Source organism: Prenolepis imparis, unplaced genomic scaffold (genome assembly GCF_030444845.1).
Source record: "Prenolepis imparis isolate NDT839.2.m4 unplaced genomic scaffold, iyPreImpa1.0 SCAF_9, whole genome shotgun sequence".
In the NCBI taxonomy this organism is placed as follows: Eukaryota; Metazoa; Arthropoda; class Insecta; order Hymenoptera; family Formicidae; genus Prenolepis; species Prenolepis imparis.
Window position 1 is genome coordinate 7,287,399 of NW_028141167.1, and position 25,637 is coordinate 7,313,035.

The window sequence follows — 25,637 nt, forward strand, 5'->3', positions numbered from 1 at the left end:
AAAACAATTTATATATATATAGTTATCCCAAAATAATACAAAACAACGATTTAACAAAAATCTTAGAGAAAATGTCAAAAAATATCTCTTTCTAAAACAGTTTCAATATAAAAATAATTAATTACCGACATTCAAATATAGGAAATTTAATAACACGATAGATTTGTTCGGCACGATAAATTTGTTTTAACGGTGTTTCCAAGCTCTTCTGACATCATTGACATAAAGCGTCAAACTTTCGAAAAGCATAAGCCTTGCGAAACGACAAGTTGCTTGTCATTGTGACACGAATGCATTGTGCAACGATATTGCAGGGATGCATTATACATACATTATACATGCGCTGACACGAGAATAATTTCGCAACAATGCCCGTAAATACAATCCATTTTCGTCTAGTTTTTCATTGTCGCGTTTTTCTATTTGCTGATAAAAGACACATTGGCAATGAAGATCGATTTACTGCAGCAGTCGGAGGTTGTTTAATAATTGAGAAATGCCGGAGTGGCGTCCGGGGAAATAAATTTTTTACAACTGCTGGAAACGGTCCAATACACGTGACAGTATGCAGAAAACTTAAATAAAATAGTAAAAAAAATAGCAAAAAAATAGTGGATTTATCATATGCACGTTACGATCGATACTATGTTATCGAATATAAAGTTTACAGAAATATACAATTAGAAAACAATGCAGCTTTAATATATATTAGTTTTTGTGATTGCAATTTTTATAAAATATGTTGATTTCTAATAACAATGTAAACGTATATTAATTTTCAGAGGTGAAAGTCATTGTGTAACAAGTATCATACACCACATGATTGCGGTTATTTTACTTTTTTAGAATCTAGAAAAGCAGAAAGACGTCTCATTCGAAAATTGGTAACAGCCGCTAAGGTAGAAACAATAAAGATAGGGTTTCACCGCGTCATTACATCATCATTACGCGTGGCAGGCGGCGTATCGCCCTGTACGGATGCCATCCGTACTATGCACCTTTTCCTGTGTAATCTTCGCATTAAACCGTGAAATACATACGTTAAACGCACCTGTGTCCTAAGCGTGTCCGCCTCTAATGCGAGCCAGCAACTTTCAGGAAATTGCCTTTGGGACCAGTTTAACTTAACCGAAAACCTGACCGAGCGTACCGCAATGGTCGATCGATTATTGTAAACCTGTTTCTACGCGATGAACCATGTCGTGCTAAGTCACATTTATCTATGTTTATAGCAGATGTCAGTATAGCATTTTTATAGCAGATTTTGTTATATAAAAATATCATGTCACTCTGTTTCATGTTCTGTTTCAAATATTTGTTTAAAAAACAATATAATTTAAAATATAATTTATTCTAAAATATATAAAATAAAATATAATTTATATAAAAAAATAAAAAATATATTAAATTAGATTAAAAACTGATATATAAAATGAGAAAAAATTAAATTTACATGCATAAAGTTGTCATCTTTTTTCGTAAAAACAAATAAATAATTAAAAATTCTAATTTTATTTTTATAATTTAGTTCTTTATAATTTAAACAAATAATTTTATAGACTATTTAAAAAAAATTATTTTCTAATAAATCGTTAAATCAAAAATATTTTAGAATAAACTGAGATGGCAAATTCATGAAGCATTTTGTTATATGGGATTTTTCTAATAATTTCTTGTAAAATTTTTAAAAATTTATAGTTTTTTCTAAGTTCTAAAGAAAAAGATCGCTATCTTTTAAAAACGGAAAACATCAATTAAAATAAAATAATCATAATCAAACGTCAATTTTATTTATTTAAGTAAGATACTAATCGATTTTAGAGACTTTTATCTTTTCTAAAATAGTTCTCATGTTTTTAGCATATTCATGCATTTTCTACAGACTTCTCTCAATAAGAATATCTTTTTCTAAAATTGTCTGCACTATTTTGCACAATCGAACAAGCATTGACTCTCATATTTGACTCCCTCCGAACTGTTGTAATGCTGTTTTCTTGTTTCCAATAGGAGCGTGTAATTTATCTATATAAATTTATGATTGCAGTACAAAGAATAAAAACAATTTATTATACACGTTTATTAAACTCGCTAACACGCATGCGAGAGAGAGAGAGAGAAACACAGATATTATCTTATTGTGAGATATTATCTTAAGACACACCTTTTTTATTATATATATTTTTCTTCAAATGCTTATTTAATTAGTATGCTAGAAAATGAAATAAAATGTGAAAAATAAATAATAGCATTAAGCAAAATATTATACATTCTGCTTTAATTTCTAAATAAAGAACAATGGTAATATCATGTTGATATGGCCAAATAAAAAATATATTAATAAAAATAAAATCCTGACTAATTCCAAAATTCATATTCTCTTTATAATTTAAATATTTAAATGGCAAAAAATTGCAATTTAAATATTTAAATTATAAACAAAATAAAAAATTGGGCTCAGCCGGGATTTGAACCCGGGACCTCTCGCACCCAAAGCGAGAATCATACCCCTAGACCACTGAGCCGTTCTTTGATACAGAAGTTTATTTCATGACAACATTAAGTACGTAGTTAATTTTATTCCTCTTTTTGTATGTGTAAAAAATATTTTTTATTTATTTTGTCATTAAGACGTAATCTAAAAAAATTAATATTTACACAGAAAGAATTTTCTCTTAGAATTTACTCTGAAAATCATGGTAATCATGGATATAGTATGGAAAGAATTTTATGAAAATTTCTCTGATTAATATTTATCACAATAAAAATATTAATTTCTATCACAATAAAATATAAAATATGTTTAATTAATTTTACTATGCAGTTTAATATAATTAATCAAACATATTTTATATCTTATATTGTGATAGATATTAATATTTTTATTGTAATAAATATTAATCAGAGAAATTCTCATAAAATTCTTTTCATACTATATTGTCCCATAATTATCATGATTTTCAGGGTAAATTCTAAGAGAAAATTCTCTTAATGCATATGTTTAATATGTTAATATAATAACATATTTGTAAAAATATTTAAAATATATTTTATTATCATTACAAAATTATAAAAATTAAAATTATATTTTATTATTATTATTACAAAATAATAATATTTACATGAAAAAAAATATATATTGATATTTTATCATTATCATAAAAACATAGCTGCTACTGTTAAAAGTTTTAATATATTTACTTATCATGACTCAGAAATAAATTAATAAACTTCTGTTTTAGACAAAGAAGCAGCATCTTTTTCAAACAATAACTTATATCTCAAATGCAAACTCAACCACCATTTGGCCGCAGCATTTATCATAATTAGAGCTATAAAATAGCTACTTAATTTTGGAGCATAATTCTCTCTTTCTTTTTTTCTCATCGTAAAAAAATGCAGAACCTTCATTTAATATTATGATCAAAAAAAGACCGTTGTATCTTTGTTTCGCGACAGTTAACTCGCTTGTAACGTGTCGTCACCCTTCGGGCAAAAACGCAATGGAAACGTGCCGCGCGGTCCTTAAACATGTTGAAGGGTCGGGGAAGATTTGTGGTCGCGCTGGCTGATTGCATAGGAAAGAATCAAAGGGACAGAATCTCCCCATTGACGTGCGGTCAGACAGCCGATTTTGAATGGACTCACCAAGCGGAGATCGAGACAACGCGATTGTTTGAGAACGACACCGAATGATATCGAGCTATCGGTCTTAAAGACTGTTGGCTGACAACTTTAAAAACACAGATATCGCAGGATATAATAATTCGGCAGGTGCTATAGTCGCGATTCAAAATAATATTTAAGGAAATAATTTAGTGAAAAGCAATGTTATATATATAGCTCTACCTCACATATTTTTTTTATATTACATTGCAGTGAAATTTATATTCAAAGAGTTTCATTTAATTTTCGTAATAGTATTAATTGTATGAACTGTACAAATATCACGTTTTATAATTTCATCATCTAGTATTTTTGAAGAATTTATAAAGCGCCGATTTTATTTCCACAGCTCATCTTAAATGTAAAAGTGAAGCAAAGTGCATATCAAATTGTAATCACATTAATAACTATAATAATGCAACGATATCAAGTCATGGTAAACAAGATAAAAACACATATATCACGCAGTGTAATAATTTGGCAGATGCAATTACTACTAGCGTATTCTTTTTTATATTACATTGCAGCGAAATTTGTGTTTTATTCAAACACTAATTTCATTTAATTTGCATTTTCATAATAATATTAATTATACGAATATCACGTTTTATAATTTCATCATCTAGTATTTTTGAAAAATTTATAAAGCACCGATTTTATTTCCACAGCGCATCTCTCAAATGTAAAAGAGAAGCAAAGTGCATGTCAAATTGTAATCACATTAATGACTATAATAATGCAACGATATCAAGTCATGGTAAACAAAATAAAAAAACATGTATCACGCAGTATAATAATTCGGCAGATGCTACAGTCGCGATTCAAAATAATATTTAAGAAAATAATTTTGTGAAAAACAATGTTATATAATATATAGCTCTATCTTACGTATTCTTTTTTATATTATGTTGCAGCGAAATTTTTATTCAAACAGTAGTTTAATTTGCATTTTCGTAATAGTATTAATTGTATGAACTGTACAAATATCACGTTTTATAATTTCATCATCTAGTATTTTTGAAGAATTTATAAAGCGCCGATTTTATTTCCACAGCTCATCTCAAATGTAAAAGTGAAGCAAAGTGCATGTTAAATTAATCACAGTAATCATATTAATGACTATAATAATGCAATGATATCAAGTCATGGTAAACAAGATAAAAACACATATATCACACAGCATAATAATTCGGCAGATGCTACTACTTCGGCGTATTCTTTTTTATATTACGTTGCAGCGAAATTTTTATTCAAACAGTAATTTCATTTAATTTGCATTTTCGTAATAGTATTAATTGTATGAACTGTACAAATATCACGTCTTATAATTTCATCATCTAGTACACAGAGAGAATTTTCTTTTAGAATTTAGCCTGAAAATCATGGTAATCGTGGGGCAATATGGTATGGAAAGAATTTTATGAGAATTTCTGTGATTAATATTTACCAAAATAAAAATAATAATATCTACGTGTTAAAATATAAAACATGTTTGATTAATTTTACTATGTAGTTTAATAAAATTAATCAAACATGTTTTATATTTTATTGTGATAGATATTATTATTCTTATTGTGATAAATATTAATCAAAGAAAATCTTATAAAATTCTTTCCATACCATATTGTCCCACGATTACTATGATTTTCAGGATAAATTCTAAAAGAAAATTCTCTCCGTGTATTTTTGAAGAATTTATAAAGCGCCGATTTTATTTTCACAGCTCATCTCAATTGTAAAAGTGAAGCGAAGTGCATATTAAATTGTAATCACATTAATAACTATAATAATGCAACGATATATCAAATCATTATAAACAAGATAAAAACACATATCGCGCAGTATAATAATTTGGCAGATGCTACTACTTCGGCGTATTCTTTTTTATATTACATTGCAGCGACATTTGTGTTTATTCAAACACTGATTTCATTTCATTTGCATTTTCATAATAATATTAATTATACAAATATCAGGTTTTATAATTTCATCATCTAGTATTTTTGAAGAATTTATAAAGCGCCGATTATATTAGCACAGCGCATCTCAAATGTAAAAATAAAGCAAAGTGCATGTCAAATTGTAATCACATTAATGACTATAATAATGCAACGATATCAAGTCATGGTAAATAAAATAAAAACGCATGTAATTACGCAGAATAATAATTCGGCAGATGCTACAGTCGCGATTTAAAATAATATTTAAGAAAATGATTTTGTGAAAAACAATGTTATATATAAAACTCTATCTCACGTATTCTTTTTTATATATTACGTTGCAGCGAAATTTTTATTCAAACAGTAGTTTTATTTAATTTGCATTTTCGTAATAGTATTAATTGTATCAACTGTACAAATATCACGTTTTATAATTTCACCATCTAGTATTTTTGAAGAATTTATAAAACGCCGATTTTATTTCCACAGTTCATCTCAAATATAAAAGTGAAGCAAAGTGCACGCCAAATTAATCACAGTAATCACATTAATGACTATAATAATGCAACGATATCAAGTCATGGTAAATAAAATAAAAACGCATGTAATTACGCAGAATAATAATTCGGCAGATGCTATACAGTCGCGGTTTAAAATAATATTTAAGAAAATAATTTTGTGAAAAACAATGTTATATATAAAACTCTATCTCACGTATTCCTTTTTTATATATTACGTTGCAGCGAAATTTTTATTCAAACAGTAGTTTCATTTAATTTGCATTTTCGTAAAAGCATTAATTGTATGAACTATACAAATATCATGTTTTATAATTTCATTATCTGGTATTTTTTAAGACTTTGTAAAGCGTCGTAAATTTTATTTCGACAGCTTGTCTCAAATATAAAGTGGAGCATATTGCATGTCAAATTGTAATCACATTAATAAATATAATAATGCAACGATATCGAGTGATCGTAAACAAGAAAAATGAACAGTTAATCATGTCAATATATAATAAATATATTTACTCACCGGCCGATGTATCGCCGGTTGCATTCGATGCACCTCGCACGCTCCCTCTTCCTCCGCACCTCTCGATTGCTTCATTGTTCCAGACATTCCATTGCACGTGCTAATTGACGATTATCTCGGTTACCTCTCGCACGGCACCCTCGACGCTTTTTCACCCAGGATGTATACAGTAGAGCGTGAATCACGATCGCTCGTCCCGGACTGACGTTTCACACATCGGCATTTATTGACACTATCAACACTGCAATCGAAACGAGAATAATTAGAGATACGATCGTTCGTTAGTTTATTGTCAACACTGACAAATACAGTCATGACACTCGCGACACAACCAATTCACGTCCCTTCACGTTGCATTCCCCGACTGCTTATTGCACTTGCCATACGTACTTGCCTTAATTAATTGACACGATATATCGGCCGTATACTCATTTAGGATGACGTTGTTCGTGCTTTTCGCTTGCAATACGTGCAAAACGAGCAAGGATATATACGACGATCGACCGTTTCATCGATCGATGCTCCCGGATTTTGTTAGGCTATGTTCGGAAAGCTCGGACGCGACTCGGCGATGACACTTACGACAGTAAGTTTTACGAGATGCATGGCAGAGACCACTTTAATCGATACGAAGGTTCGTTCGAAACACTTGCTCGTTATCAGCACTTGCGGCACTCCCGTTCGTACAATGAGATTCGCGAATATATTCCAGAAAAAAGCGCCAATACAACAATGTCCTTCTCGCGAGACACCGTGAAGTGAGCTCCTTCATGCGACGTCACGCCTAACTACGTGTACAAAGCGACAGTTATTGATATGTGCACAATTAATAATTACACAAAAATATTACTGATTATTAGATGGACGTGTCGATCGCGTTAAGATATACGATAATATCACCTGATAATAATTCTTAGTAAGATTTCGAGCTCGAGAATGTAACGATGTGACGCTGATAAAAGGCTAAAGTGCACTTACCTGACTATCTAATTCGCTGTTTATATGCACCCTTTTTGTAGTCAATGCTCCACGATCTTGATATCGAGCTTTCTTACGCCACGACGCGTCTGCTCCAGGATAAAAGCTCCGAAGATGCTCTTCTCGTATGGCAAGAGAATTTCCCGACACTCGCACGCGAGATTTCGCGGACACGGATCGATGAAAACGTCGAAACTGTGGCGGGGTGGAGGGGGGAGACAGCGGTCAGTGGAGCCCCCGCGGAGTGATACATATCCTCCTTGCTACGTCACTCGCGTCATTTGACGTCACGCCACTACATTACTCAAATTGCATATAATTATTTGAAAAAACTAAAATTATAATTACGCTATTATTTAAATGTGTATTGCGATCGACGTGTCAATCGTACTAATAAGACATATAGAGTATTATCGATCGATAATAATTATTATCAAGCTACTAGGCTCCAAAATGTAACAAAATAGTAAAAGAGTGTAGATCTATTTGATTCGCGTCGTTGTCCTACTTGCTCATCTCGACGGTTGACCGTTGTCCATCACTCCCTGTGGTGGCTCTCTCGTGAAAGGACGTGTTCACGTCGAGGTAAGCTTCACTCGACATTTTTTCCCGTTTCTCGCGTCTTAAGAGGTCCTGCATGTGCGTACAAGTATTTCGTCAACGCCGAGTTAGGTTTATAGATATCGCGGGGAAGCGCCCGGTGTCGCGGAATCACGATCGATCGCGTCGTTCAATATTGGCGACGCCGAGCAAAATTTTCCGTTGCGCCATCTTGGCAAGTAATAGATGGAATAATTTTTCGAAACATCTACGTCGATTTCGTGCACTTTACACGGTCGACGGTGAGTTTTACGAGCGAAACGAATGTCTAATCGATCGTATTGAAGTATTTAAGTACTGCTCGAGTCGTAGATCGAACGTTAATATCATTAATATTCGAGACGACTCCGCCCTTTGCTCCGCTTTTTTTTTCTATCATTTCGTGTCGTTCATTTAAAGGTATGCAACGGTCGCGTTACATTCTCTGCTGGTTTTTGCTCGTCCAGAGCGATCGGGAATGCCGAATTCATTAGGTTTTAGCAACATTGGCGCCCATTCAGCTCATCGAAGAGCTCGAAATTCTTGAGAAAATAATTTTAAAATAGTTTTTAAATTTTAGGGAATCACCAGGGGCGGCCTTACAGATCTGGCGCCCTGGGCGATCGACCAACCTCGCCCTATTCTAACGCCGGCACTATTTATGCGAGTGAGTAATTAAAATGTACACCGGAGGACCGGAGCAATGAAGGTCGTCGATGATAGTCAGGAATTCGGTGGCATCATCGGAGGAATCACAATGTGAGTCAGTTTAATAATTACAACTGTGTGAATTTTTGTGTCAATTTTTTATATATTTTTGCGATAGCTCAGTGCTATTGCATTATGGCAATCACGAATCATACTGCAATCTGAATTGAATAATATTTGATTTTACATACTGTTCAATGACATTGAACTGATATAATAGGTATATTGAATTTAACAATCTATATTTTCAACATAGGTGTTTATAACATTTCATTAAATAATATCTAATAATATGAATGATTATCTTAATATATTATAAACAATATATACAACATATTTAACAGTCTATTTTTTATATTTTCGACATAGGCGTTTATAACATTTTATTAAATAATATCTAATATGAATAATTGTCTTGGTACATTATAAATAATATGTATAGTTAATTAACAGTCAATATTTTCAATGCATACTGCTATCTGAATTAAATAACATTTGATTTTACATACTGTTCAATGGCATTGTACTGATGTAATATCTATATCGAATTTAACAATCTATATTTTTGACATATGCATTTATAACATTTCATTAAATAATATAAATACATATGTCAAAAATATAGATTGTTAAATTCAATATACATATTACATGAGTACAATGACATTGAACAGTATGTAAAATCAAATGTTATTTAATTCAGATAGCAATATAAATTGAAAATATTGATTGTTAAATATACATATTACTTATAATATACCAAAACAATTACGCATATTAAATATTATTTAATAAAATGTTATAAACGCTTATGTCGAAAATATAGAAAATAGACTGTTGAATATATTGTATATATTGTTTATAATGTACTGAAATAATTATTCATATTACATATTATTCAATATAATCTAATAATATGAATAATTATCTTATTGTTAGTACATTATAAACAATATATATAATATATTCAACAGTCTATTTTCTATATTTTTGACATAGGCGTTTATAACATTTTATTAAATAATATCTAATATGAATAATTGTCTTGGTATATTATAAATAATATGTATATTTAATTAACAGTCAATATTTTCAATGCATATTACTATCTGAATTAAATAACATTTGATTTTACATACAATATATTCAACAGCCTATTTTCTATATTTTTGACATAGGCGTTTATAAAATTTTATTAAATAATATCTAATATGAATAATTGTTTTGGTACATCATAAATAATATGCATATTTAATATGCATATTTAATATGTATATACATATATGAATATGTATATATATATATATATATATATATATATATATATATATATATGAATATGTATATATGTATGTATATGAATATATATATATATATATATATATATAAAAATATGAATATGTATATATGTATATGAATATGTATATATATGAATATGTATATGTATATATTTGTATATGTATATATATATATATATATATATATATATGTATAATACATACATATACATATATATATACATATAAGATAATTATTCGTATATTATTAGATTTTATTAAATAATATGTAATAATATGAATAATTATTTCAGTACATTATAAACAATATATACAATATATTCAACAGTCTATTTTCTATATTTTCGACTCTTTATAACATTTTATTAAATAATATTTAATATGAATAATTGTCTTGGTACATTATAAATAATATGTATAATTAACAATCAATATTTTTAATTTACATTGCTATCTGAATTAAATAACATTTGATTTTACATATTGTTCAATGGCATTGTACTGATGTAATATGTATATTGAATTTAACAATTTATATTTTTGACATATGCATTTATACATAGAGAGAATTTTCACTTAGAATTTACCCTGAAAATCATTGTAATCGTGGGACAATACGATATGAAAAGAATTTTATGAGAATTTCTCTGATTAATATTTATCACAATAAAAATAATATCTATTACAATAAAATATAAAATATGTTTGATTAATTTGACTATGCAGTTTAGTAAAATTAATCAAACATGTTTTATATTTTATTGTAATAGATATTATTTTTATTGTGATAAATATTAATCAGAGAAATTCTCATAAAATTCTTTTCATATCGTATTATCCCACGATTACAATGATTTTCAGGGTAAATTCTAAGAGAAAATTATCTCAGTGTAACATTTTATTAAATAATATCTAATAATATAAATAATTATCTTGTGGTACATTATAAATAATATGCATATCTAGCAGTCTATATTTTTTATTCATATTGCTTTTTGAATCGAATAACATTTGATTTTACATACTGTGACTGATGTAACATTTCATGAAATGATATCTGACAATATAAATAATTATCTTGGCACATTATAAATAACATGTATACTTAACCGTCTATATTTTCAACTTATACGTTTATAATATTTTATTAAATGATATCTAATAATATAAATAATTATCTTGGCACATGATTATCGGATAATCATTTCTAGAATGAAGGATCTCGCGTTCTTAACTAATTTCCATCGAGATAATCTTTCTAACTGAGATGATCTATATCAGTGATGTCGATCACGTCCCTCGTTCCGCACCTTTTAACGTCACTTTAACGCGTCGCGATACCTATCTGCCTGCTGGCCATAATATAATATGAGACTCCTCGACGATGATGTCGGCGGCAGCGACGGTGATCGCGGTTTTGTCGGAAAAGAGTTTTCGAAAAACCGACCTGTCCATCCTCACCGAGTCATCGCGCTAATCCTTATTTAACCCGGAGTTTATCGGTCGAATCGAAAGAGGCGGACGGGATTAACTTAAACGCGCGCCAACACAATGGTTCGCAAGAGGGGACAACCACTTAACATCGGGGCTCGCCTTCGATCCTAGCCGCTCCGCTGTCTTCTATTTTGATGCCAAGAATGATAGAGCCGTGATCTCGCGAATGAGAGTTGTCAGTGCTTTTGTACTTTGCTTTTGGACGCGCCGCTCGCTCGACAGAGACGGGACTTTTTTGTAATGGAAATCGAGTGAGGAATTCGGAATTGATTTACAGCATTAAGGAGAGAGGGAAAGGGAATCTCTTCGATCGGTTATCGACACTCGGGATGCGATTCAATCCGCGGAAATAGCATCGGAACTGAATTAAAACGTCGGTCGATCAATCTACATGAACTTGGTATTCAATTTTTAATAAACTGAGTTTTCAATATAGAAAATGATAGTATGTCGTTTGCAGTTATTTGTACGAATAATAATTTCGTTTGTAGTTGAAGGCATAAAAAATATGTTTTGGAAAAATAATTGTTATTTGACTTTGAGATAAAAAAATATCGCTGATACATAATACTGATTCAGAATTGTTTGTACTTTCCTTTCATTTATAATTGTGCTATTTAAAAGTTAATGATTCTGTATCAATATCATATATTAGTTTATTTTTATTTCAAAGTTAAACAATTTTTTCAAAATAATATTTTTTATAGCTTGAACTACAAACGAAATTATTATTACTATAAACAACTACAAATAAAATATTTTCTGTATTGAGAAAACTCAGTTTATTAAAAATTGAGTACCAAATTCATATACGATCATCGATTCATATATGATCATCACCATATCATTTATTCTCGCCTTACTTTTCCTTAGATTTTTCTGGATTTACATATATATGTATATATATGTTTAAATTAGATCTATGTAAGAAATTTTATATAAAATATTCTTTACACAAGTATGAATATTAATGAATAAAACATCTCTGTACGATTATATGTATAATGCATTTAAACATTCTGAAAGAATCATTTACCGCGGAACTTTACAAAAGCATATTTCCGGAGATATTAATCTTCTTTTAATTGCTGATAATTTCAGAGAAAGATCAAATCTCTGTTGTAACAGAGAAATGAATGAATCATTACAGTATTTTTTTTTATATTTTTTTTTATTCTTTTAATATTATTTTAGAGAGGGATAATATATAATTTTTTCGATGTTAACGAAAAGGATAAGCACAAACGGCTATAACTAATAACATAATTAATAAAATAAATTTACAATTTGGCTTATTATAAATATGCTTTTTTCTTAACTTATGCATATATGCTCTTTCTTTTATGTATCTTATTCCAATCATCAATAATCTGATAATCTAAAAAAAACATTTTATGAAATTTTTTAACGATAATTTTTAATCAAAATCGAGTGAACAAATCCAAAATGATGCATAAATCTGCAATGAATAGTTGATTTCCATTTCCTGATTTCTCGTAGACTGGAAAGATTGGCGCGAATACGATTAGCGTCAATAATTAACCATCAATTCGGTTCTAATTAAACGACGCGCTTTCCGTGCACGCTTCCGAGAGTAGTGACACAAATCGATCAGCCGCAGCCGTTACATGTGTGGAGTGCATAACTTATAATTTCAAACGTGGGACGTTTAATGAGAAATTTGCATGACATTACGATTGAACCCCTCCGCGACGGATTAATGCGCGCAACTTTCGACATAATAGCGCGGCAATGAGCGCCCGGAACCCGATTCTCTGTAACCGGTCGTAAAAAATCGCGACCACTTATGTCTATGCTAATTTTATTTCTCAGCGAGACTAATCGCACCACTAAATCAAAACGCAGGCGCGCACAAATATAAGTCGCAGTATAATTGCAGCGCGAGAATCAGGAAAATTGAACGTGCCGACGTGGACAAATTTTTGTTCATTATACCTATATAAAAAAAGATTCATGAATTTAAAAAATGTAAAGTAATTATATTCTACCTTCCGAATTAGCATCGAATATGAATCGAAAATGTTTTCCTCTCATTATATCAGTTCTAAGAGATGTTTGCTTCATTTTTAGATTAAATAGAATCATGTGTGAGAAGTTTATCATTTTCTTATAGTTTAAACAAATAGTTTATCCCGAGGCTTTTTGTTTGGCAAAACTATGTAGACTATCAAAAGTTATTGAAAATAAATATATATAGCATTCTTAATAATTTATAAATTTCTGAAATGAAATAATAAATAATACGTATACTTTTATATATGCACAATAAAGTCGCTATTCAATTTCGTCGAGAAGAGAAAAATTTGCGATGCATTTTTTTCGCGCATGAATATGCATAGAAGCGTTTTACTTATATTATAATGCAGCCTTAGTCAGACGAATATGGCTTTAATTGGAGCGCGAGGTGCGACGGAATTAATTTTACAGAGTCGCGAAATTTTCAAGTGCTGCGCATATTGACGATTAATTTCAATTATGAATTTTATACGCGAAATAACGCTATCTAATACTGAATAAAAAATCGAATTTTTAACATCTTATTTCAATGGATTATCGATTAATTACGTGATGCGTATTTCATTTGAGACGGTTACGCTTGAACGCGAGTGCATGCGCGTGCAGTTTATTGATGGAAGGCGTGTACATCTATCGATAGTGTACATTTAATCGATATACTCACGTCCACTAGCTATCAGTTACCATTTAACATTTTCATTCTAAATGACTTAACCTTTAAAAATGTTATGTAATATATTTTAAAATTTCGACTAATATTTATAGATAAATATTCATGATCACAATGCCATCCATATATATATACTTTTTTACTTTGGGACATTAATAATTATCAAGAGAAAATGCACGTTGTGCACTTGCGACTATTACTTTTATCAATTACGCCCTTGTTAAAAATCACACCTTTATTAAAAAGTCTCTTATTATACAGTCATACTTAGCGAGAAGACATATAAATAATACTATAATTATTTTTACAATATAAAGGTTAAAATCAAATAAAACTTATATAAAACAATTTTCAATTTTTCATATTTTTCAATTTAATGATTTGAAAAAATTTTTTATTGCATCTTTAATTAATTACACGCTCCACAACAAGTCAAATAGTATAAAAAACATCTCTCTCTTGTAGCTTTGTATATATTATTACATTAAAATATTCATACATCTGAAAGAGCTAAATAGGGGATCAATAATCGCTTCAAAGTAATTCTATGTGTTCTGTTTGATGCAAATAGTTCCCTTTGAAAGAGTGCATTATATGTCGCTTGAGTCGATGTCGTACTCGAGCAAAAGAGGTGTGCGTAATTAATGAGCCCTCTCTAGATTGCATTGTTTGTCACATTGCTTGACGACGATTCGGCAAGTGAAGCATTAAAGCCGCGTTGAGTGCTCCTTCACTCGCTTCTCATCGAATAGATCAAGTGCATCTGGTTATACACTGATTCGATTTCCTGCAACCTCTAATAAGATCATTAAATCTATGTGTTCAGTCATTACATATAAAGAACGCATTTCGCGCCAATAGTTTCTTAAAAATATTGTTACTAGTTTAATAATTATATATGTTATCAGATAGAATTTTTAAGTAATATATATATATATATATATATATATATATATTATTGAAAAAGTGTTAAATATTAATATATATTAGATAGAAGGTATGTTATTATATTAAAATATTATTACGTAGAATTAGTATTAATATTAATATCCAGTATAAATTTTATTCCTCAACAATAATACGGATATGTTCCAATTAAAAAAAAGGCTGTTGGCTGTTGGCCTTTAATTATTAAAATATCTACTATTCTATTTTTAAAGAATATAAAATTTATATTAGAAATTTAATTGAATACTAATTCAAAACGTAATATTAATTTAGTGAGAGAAGTAATATATCTTCTCTATATAATATCAATATTTAATGCGCTTTAAATAATTTGGATGCACCATGTTTTGGCGACTTTATATGTAATCGACTTCCACGAATGTAAAATAGAGATATGAAATTTAAATATGGAAACATATTTAGTCATTCTCTGTCTTTCCCTCACTTTATTATTTTCTTCCATCTTGCGAAAAATTTTAAAGGCTTATTAAAACAGAGCAGGATGGTGCATTAAACTTCTTAAATCACCTTTGTGTAATGTAAGCAAAAAATTATGGCATCATGAGATATGTTTGAACTTTTGGCAAAGTTAAACTTTACCGGCAAGAAACAAAATTTCACAAAGTAATTACAGAAATCTGTTCATCGTATCTTTTATTAATATTAGCTCTCTAGAAGAAAGTTTCGCGGTTTACCTTGAAATAAACCTCTTTTCGTAAAAAATTTTAATCGATCATCTTCTACGTCATTTCATTTACACGAATAAAAATTTACAAAAAAAAAAAAAGAAAATTATATCAAAAAATTGTTTTAAATTAGATAATATTTCTTTTACACTAATCTTATAATACCAAGCATTAAAAATATTTCAGCGTAAAATTATAACAACATCATAGATAAAATATGTTTTTGGCTAATTTGTAAAAGATACATTGTGAAAATTTTAAAAATTTTAACTAATCTACAAAAATAAAAAAAGCGAATATTATCGATACTTATTGTCAGCAACAAAACGATGCCGTTATACTACACAATAGCGTTTCATTGATCAAGTAAACTCCTTACGCAAAGGAGACGTATTCCTGCTCGACCTCCGTTCACATTCAGGTACACGGTCTCAGGTTCACACCCCGTGGGTATTTGATGTTGGTTTGCGGTCCTTGCAGTCGGGTGTTTGCGTTGTCGAACATACGAGAACCGCTCTGCCAACGGTTTGGGAACGTTGTTAAACGGATTAACGACATTGACATAATAATCTTTCTTCTGCATTTTGACTCTACGCTTGCGGTCGATTGTCATCTTTGTTACTCAAAAGAAATCAGCAGTCTTTTTGCCTCTCTCTTTCTCTCTTTCTTATATTCTCTCTTATATTTTCTCTCTCTTTTTCTCTTTCTTCTTCCCCAGCTCTCTTTCTAATTGAATATAGATAAAAGACATTTCACGAAAAAACATGCTTCTATCTGCTTCTAAATATTCTGATAATTGGAATTTTGATAAATATGTTAAAAAGTACAATCGAATTTTTTAAATATATTACTTTTTATATTACACAGTTTTTTACAATTTTTTTACAAGATTAACATCTATTTTAGAAAAAGATAATAATGGAAGTGATCGTCGTGAAACTATATACATCTTTGAATGAGTTTAAAAGAGATTTAGTTAAAAATAAATAGCATTTTTGTTACTACACAAAGATAGAAATAAATTTAATATAACTAAATGTGATTTGGCAAATGGCAAAAAAACTGATAAAAGAGTAAAGAAAAATTGCGAAGTAAAGAAAAATTTATTCTCTGCCATGATTTTATCCTAAAATACGAACTCTAAAGAATACGTTCAATGTGTGCGCAAGTCACAAAATAAACATTGCATTTCATAAAATATATATAGAAAGATAAAAGTGGAGCGATACAAAACGTCATATATATCGATGACGAATATATATCGTTGAAAATACTTTGCGCTGTTTCTATCTTCTATTCAATTTTTTTTCCTATCGCGTAATGGAATCTGCAAACGTCGCAGAAAATTTGTTCGAAAATAATGCGCCGTCTCTCAGAAACTATCTCTCATGAGAAATCATGATGAAAGAACGTGCAATAGCCTGAAAGATGCAAGTGTATTGCGACATTTGAAGCAGTCTTGAGAACGCATATCGTAAAAAGATTTTAAAAAATTTTTTCGACTTTTTCACTTTTATACTTTCACATTGATAAATCGAAACATGAAAAAGATTTTATCAAACTTTATGCGTTATTCAATAGCGAAGTAATTGAATTATTTAATGTATATTGTATGTAAAAAAAACTAATCGCACAAAAAAGCTAACAAATATATCGTTAAATACCGCGGTTAATATTATTAAATTTTAAACAGTATTACAAGTACATTCCACACACAGTTAATATTAACATCGAATATATGTATAATATATAGATATATCAAAGAAGCAGATTGTGTATATAAAATTATAGTGCATAAATTTGTTACTTCATATTTTATTACTTTATATTTTACGCGTTGATAATTCGAAATATTAAGTAGATGGAGATATTTATCAATTATAAACGTGACATTTATCAATTATGAATATGACATTTTTATTTTGTAATCATAAAATAAAAGAAATAGCACAATGAAATGACCCTATTTTAGTGATTTGAAAAGAAATGCACATTTTAAAGCTATGCGGTCAATTCATATATCATATTTCATATATCAACTTTTAAACTTTTTTAATTTTTGCTTTATCACACACACACACACACAATGTATATACATATACATAGAATATTAAATTATACAAGTATTTTAATGTACAAAGATTAATTATTTATTAGACGATTAATGTATCATGAGTTTATCCTTATTTTATTTATTCGATCCTGCGATTCGATTGCGCGTTTCACTGCGCGTTCTAAATTTGAATTTTATTTAAATCGTCAAAAAGTTGAATAATAAAAAGTTGGACGAAATATATTTGATTCTAAATATTGTCGAAATATTTTACGTGACATGTATGTATATACGCGGAATATTACATAAGCATTTTAAAGTATATATTAATTATTTAATAAATGATTGCATCACAGAGTTTATCCTTATTATTCGATTCTGCGATTCGATCGTTTTATTGCACATTCTCAATTCGAATTATATTTAGATTGAATGATAAAACATGGGACGAAATATATTTGATTCCAAGGATCTTTAAAAAAATAATTATTGTCCGTAAGATAAAGATCGCAACAAAACGATAATTTATTTTGAATTCCTATTCACGGCGATTCTTACTGGATTAATAAATGAATTACGTAAAAAATATGTTTCGAGATCTATGTAATTGCGATATAGTTACAAATTTAATTATATGTAGAAGTGTCAATTACTCATCAATCATAATATTATAATGGCAAATAGTTTTTCAAATTGATCGTGATCGCGTTTAAAAAAGGAATTCGACGAAATATCTCGCACCACTATTTTTCTATTCGAGTGTCGACTGTCGACAATGTTCGGGAATGATAACAAAACCGAAGCACGTCAACAATAGCGCAGTAGATGACACCAAGGCTGAATAGCATGTTATTGATAATTCGTTGCCGACACTCGAACAGAAAAATAGTGGGAGACATTTCGTTATATTCTTTTTCTAAACGCAATCGTGATCAATATTGGAAGACTATTTGTCATTATAATATGATTAATAAGTAATTGACTTCCGTAATTAATGTGTAACTACATATATCGCGACATAGGTCTCGAAATGCATTTATCGCGTACTTTATTTAATGAAGTAAGTTTAATCAAGTAAGAAATGACAGGAATTCATATTATAAATTATCGTTTTGTTGTAATCTTTACGGATAATAATTATTTTTTTAAAGATATTTGGAGTTAAACATATTTTGTCCCATGTTTTATCGTTCGATTATTCCACGATCTAAATATAATTCAAATTGAGAATGTGCAATAAAACGATCGAATCGCAGAATCGGAGTAATAAGGATAAGCGTGATATATTAATCATCTAATAAATAATTAATCTATACTTTAAAATGATTGTATAATATAATATATTTCGCGTATGTACATATATATGTCAGTACATAAAATATTTCGAGATAATGCTTAGAGTCAAATATATTTTGTCCGACGTTTTATCGTTTGATTTTATCTAAATATAATTCAGATTAAGAACGCGTAGTAAAACAATCGAATCGCAGTATCAAATAAATAAAATAAGGATAAACTCCATAATATATTAATTTAATAAATAATCTTCGTACTTTATAATACTTGTATAATTTAATATTCTGCATATATGTATACACACATGCATGCATACATACACACACAAATTGTAATTACTTAAATCATATTCCCATGCGAGATTGTTCATTTTAATAAAAACTGATAATAATAGTTCCCTGAAAATTCATATGAAAAGTATAATTTTCAGACTATTCCATTTTTAGTTGTAATTCACTTTCAATATAATTAAAACTAATTTGAAAAAATTAGAAGAGAGAATTGCGATTTATTTATCGAATATTTGCGTAGATTGTAAATTCAATAACGGAGCGCAACGATTCTCATGAAACAAGCCAACTACCGTTTAATGGCTCGTTAAAACGGTCGAGCCCGACCTGCCCGACTAGTTCTATAACCAAACAAACATCAACAGTTTTAGTATTCAGTTCTGGCCTGTAAGCTACACGATTATAATTTTTCTGTAGTATATATAAGAAGAAAAAATGATCGCCTCAGGGGCAAACGATATGTTTCATAAAACGTCTGCTATATTTTACATATTCATTGAATGGCATATCGAGCAAGGAAGGTACAATGTAAGCTCACGGATTTGAATTTCTCACGAGTTTAACAGATGACGAGTATCCACCTGATGTTAGACTGCTATATTCAATTTTTGTGTGAATGTGAATATAAATATCACAGGTTTTTAAGAATTTTATTATAGGTCACTTTAAATTAGAAATATTTTGAATTGCAAATGAAGAAAAAGTATATAACTAATTATATATTTTTGAATTAATTAGTAAACGTTTAATATCTTATTCGATTCTATATAATGCACAGTTTATGTGTTGCGTGCGTGTTCGACACACATTTCGCTATAATAATTTTTTTTTTTTCGATAAATGACGGCTGATCCACGGTAGGGTCCAAGCAAACGAATCATGCCATATCGGGCGCAAAAGTATTCGAAGTGTATCGTCGCGATCATAGCGTTTGTATCCGCCGACGAGGATTTTCTGCATGCGTTCAGAGCGAGGAGTTTTGCGTGTATTTGATCGAATCCACCTATTGTGCGCGCGACCTATAATACGCCGCGCGTTTGTAGGATTCACGGGCCCCCGTGGGTGCCCTCATTGTTGGTCCCGACGCGATGCGTACCCTTCGTTGTGTGCAGAAGTGCTTAATGCAATAATGCAATATAAAGATACCATCGGGAACTCGATGGCCCGTGTTCTTTGCTTAGCACACACGACCCCGTCCTCGTCCGACCAGATCTTCTTCCGGCGGGAACGTAAATTAATAAGTGGACCATACAATCTCTTCTCGATCTCGGACTAGGTTAACTTATAAATTTTGTAATTGGCTATCGTCAATTGCTATGTGCTAGTGTGCACGACGACGTTCATTCCTCGATTTTATTCGACAGTGAATTACGGAGAAGAGTTGAGTCGGCGGGGATTATCTTCGCTATTGCAGGATTGAAAGAGCAAATATCCCGTGACGTTAACTTTAACGAGATTTCGCGGAATTGAAACTATTTTAGTCATATTGCCGTTTAAAGACCTGTAATTTAATGTACCGCGCTCATTTCTATGCTCAATTTAAGTTTTGAGGTTTTCTCGAATTAACTTTCGCATTTAGTATTCCGCGTAAATATTATATCGAAGCGACGAGCGAAATATATTATTTCTTTTTGCACTTTTATAATGTTTCTTTATGCTATGCGCTTGGCCACGCTTATTTTAATAATTTTATTGTGCATTATTTTATTCTTTTCTATCAGATACGTTGCCGCAGATTAATATTTTGAATTGGATGACTGATATGTAATTCGAATTGCAATTTGCAATGCAACATATTGCATATTTAACAATATATTCCATATTTTATAATATAATTTTAATAAAATTGTTTGTTATAATTCTAGCAAATATCTCGTTTAATTTCTATTATTTTCACAATGAAACGATGAGCTTATCAATTTTATATCACGTCGTTGCGGTTTCACTCGCATGCAAATAATTAATGGGGTCAAAGCTAACGCTGAATCGGCAATACGACTGACAGTAAAAACCGACGAATCTGGTAGAACATAATTCCCGGTTTATGGACTTAACACAGATGCAACGATAGTCAGCCGGATTAGATTCGTAACAGAAAAGATTTATCGACTACCGCGGTGCCAACAATGCCGATGACAAATTCTTATTCGAGAATCGAGGCGTGAAAGTCATCAGTACTTTTCTTCGAGAATTAAACCAAATAGATCCTGCGTCTCGGATGACAAAGTATCGTCGCTTTGTCTTCTTACACTTTCAAACCATCGCAGAAAATGCTTTTTAGAAACCGTGTTCTACTCAATTGAAATTTAATAATAGAAATCATTTATATATAAATTATCGCAAAACTTTCAATAGATTTGTGGATAAATTTAAAATTTAAAAGAATATATGTGATATTATATATATAATTGCAAAGGCAATTAAAAATATTTTAATGTAACGATGATAAATATTAAATGTTGTATTTATATATTTTAACTGTAAATAATTTATTTTATCAAGATCTTTGAGGCGCAAATCTGACATAAAAGTATCAGTTTTTTCCAACTATTGAATTATCTTTTTTGCCCTTGCATTAGAATTCAATAATTTGTCAGAGATCATTTTATGGGGCTCGCGCGCGTTAATGAAGAGAAGGGGCGGGTCAAGAGGGATTACTGTTCGTGACCGACCACCGGGTAAATTACGTCACGCCTCGCGGTGTTCAGGTAGCCACCAGGTGTTTGCGTATCTACCTACCTATACCTACCCCACTAGCAAGACCATCGAACTATTTAAAAATTTTCGCTGCTTCTTCAGATTTCTTCAGTTCGATATTCTCCCTCTGCCGAACTCACATAATACGTTTCGTTACAATATGAGACTCTATCCTTAACATGTCGGCTTTGTTGGCGCTGCGCTGTCTCACTTTTTCTGACAAATTGACTGGACCCGAGAGTATCCAATGTAGCAGAATGAAAACAAGTTTGTCCCCGCAGAAATATCGATACATTCGGTTTTCGAAATTCATTGGTCGGCTTTTTGTCATCGATTCGGAAATAAAGTGACTCTACGATCGTTACAGAAAACTAATGCACACTTGCCAGTGAAGGATCAGTATTTCTCAGGAATTTTATTTCACTGACAGCAAATATATGCGCAATAAAAGTTTTGCCGGTTTCTTAAACAAGTAGAATGGATCGCACAGTATACATACTATACACTTCCTCGAATACCATCCTTGAGTTGAGTAAAAAGATTTTTCAACTAGCGGGTTCTTTTCTTCGTGTTTCTTTAGTAACTAAAAGCTAAAAACGAGTTACTTTAAAGCTCTTTAAGATATTTCTCAGTTTTAACAAAAGAAGTCTTTTTAGCGATTATTAGATCGTATTATATTATTTATTGTAATTTTTTTAAAATTTCTTTTTATACAATATTCAAAAATATAATTAGAATAATTAAGAAAATGTTTAAGAATATGATTTGAGTTATAATGTGCCTGTATTTATTATATAAAAATATATAGACCATATTTTTAAACATTAAAATTTGACAAGCATCATAACTCTATGAAATAAACAACGGCCACTCAAAAACGACATTCACTCTCGAGCTCGCTTGGTTAACTTGCAAAAAATTCGGCGAAAGTCGTCTTCAGCAGCTGTCTCGTTCCACGCCGATTTCTCGCGTTAGAGTCGATTTGTCGAACGCGCAATGGAGCCCTCCGTCGGGATTCGACACGGTAGATCTCTCTCGAGGATCTTTGAGAAGCTCGAAAAATTTTACGCCTCTCCATGAAAAGTGCACGCCTCGCAAACGTTCAAATGTTTTCTCTAGTGCATCGCCATCCGATGCAATCGACCATACAGAAAGAAGACCGACGAAAGGCAAAAACTTAACACGCGCGTGTTACACACGGTGGTTGTGGCTCCTTTATACAATCGTTTTACGAAAACGCGTGTACAGCGTCACGAGACGCGAAACCGAAACAAATTCGCAAGCTAACCACAAATGCACTCACCACCGTTTCTGCTTCTTTTGAATGCTTCACTTATGTTCTTGTCATATTTCATCGAATTACAATCTTTTGGTATAGAACTTTTTTTAGTAGGGATTTTATATCTAATCTTATATCGTCCGTTCATTTCAGAATTATAAAACTTTTATTATTCATCTGTCTCTTTAAACATGTAATGATATAATTCGCACACAATTATATCATTTTTTTAATGCAAATTATTAACAAGTCTTTTTCTAGAATATACGATGTTAAATATTCTTAGCATAATTTTATTTTAATCACGTCTTTCAATTTATTTCGTTTCGAGAGCGTTTATTTTAATCAATGGCATTATACACTGTACAATCAATAGCAGTAAACTCAATAACTTCGATACACGGTGAAATAATAGAAATGTGGATTGTGGATTCGTAATTAGAGCAGAATTTAAGTAATTGCAGAGCAGAATTACAATTACACGCGAAAACACGAAAGGACCGTTGTGTTCGTATCAATAAACTATTACTATTACTATAGCCGTGAAGCCGGTAATTGACGTGCGTGGTGAGAAATGCTTACAATTCATTATCGTGAGTCATACGTGCGACACAGCAATACACATAGGCTAATGCATTTCCGTTGATTTTGTTTTACAAATTTTATCCAAGTAAATATGAATAAACTTAATAATTATGAAGACATTTATTTCACGGTAAAATAAAAGTAATAAATATATTGAGACTAATCAGATAAAGAAGTGTGTGTGAAGTTAGCATATCATTTAATGGCAGATTATAAATAATTAAGAGTTCTAGCTTACATATTCATGTTATAATACGAAATAATAAGATTATTTTAATATATGTATGTATTTTATTTGTTACAGGCATTGCGATACACATTGCGATTCACGCGTCGTGTCGAGAGTGTAAAGTTTCGCGAGTCGGGAGTGCCGTGTAAAGTTTCGCGTGTCGGGAGTGCCGTATAAAGTATCGGACGATCGTAATTATTCGTGTTTTCGTGAGTATCGTGAGTGCTACGAAGGACCAAGAGAGGAGGAGGAGGCCCGGGGAGGCATCAGGCGACAGCGGGGCAACTGTGAGGTATGCAAAATAAAAACATTTTTTTCTAAACTGCATTATTTATGAGATATTCGATCATTTCCAGACTTCCAAAACACCCTGTACACACACACACACACACACACACACACACACACACACACACACACGTATATACATAAGTTGAATATTTTATTTTGTTGTATACATAATTTGAATATTTTGTTTTCAGATCAACATGCTGTGTACTACTACTCTGCTATTGCACGTATCGGTGAGTGAGAAATTGTTTATTTAATAACATTTTTATAGCGGTAATAGGGGTGTGTGAAGCGTCTTATTTCGTAAAAAAATTTAACTGTTTCTTTTTCTCAAAAGTCAGAACATATAAATCAGTTCAACATTAATTATATAATTGCAGTTAATATTTATTTTAATATGAAAGAAGATTCTTCTAAGCAGAGGGTTAATTCTAGTCTTTTAATTTTTTTATTATAGCTATTTAAAATAAAATATTTTGTCAGAATTAATGTCTCAAAAATTTATGGCGGTTTAAATCTGTTGTGGAAAACGGAGAGAGAAAATTGCAATTGTAGCTATACTGTTGCTTAGTATTGTGAGTACCATTCGGCACAATTCGTGTAAACGTTATTTGTATGTGAGACTGGTAACAAAAAGGGCACAAACGCTCTTAACGTTCGTAGTCTACGAACAAGAGAATAAGTTGGTGAAGAAAGCGGTTGAAGGCATTTTTAAAGCGGACTACTTGTTTCGCCGGTGTATATTCCGGTATAGTGTTTTATCGTGAGAGATTGTTATTTTTCTACAAGCTGAGTGTCAATCAATCCAATGAAAATCCATTAGCAAAAAATGCATAGAAAGTTTCTTTATCTCATTTAGAATCATATTGTCGCAAATTATA

At 30.6% G+C, this 25,637-nt stretch overlaps 1 long non-coding RNA gene and 1 other non-coding gene across 3 annotated transcripts in view; one reads left to right on the forward strand and one right to left on the reverse strand.

Annotated features, from left to right (window-relative positions):
- Nucleotides 1–2,450: 2,450 nt before the first annotated feature.
- Trnap-ugg (transfer RNA proline (anticodon UGG)) lies at nt 2,451–2,522 on the reverse strand. The gene has a single exon. It is a non-coding gene; the product is annotated as a tRNA-Pro (tRNA).
- Nucleotides 2,523–8,120: 5,598 nt separating this feature from the next.
- The window catches only part of LOC145940353 (uncharacterized), a 126,876-nt gene continuing 109,359 nt past the window's right edge, over nt 8,121–25,637 (forward strand). The window contains exons 1-4 of one of the 2 annotated variants that reach the window (XR_014426000.1): nt 8,121–8,201; nt 8,776–8,954; nt 24,541–24,757; nt 24,948–24,989. This is a non-coding gene — a long non-coding RNA (uncharacterized LOC145940353). Of the gene's footprint in view, nt 8,202–8,761; nt 8,955–24,540; nt 24,758–24,947; nt 24,990–25,637 lie in introns of both variants that reach the window. The other variant, XR_014426001.1, reaches the window with a different exon arrangement.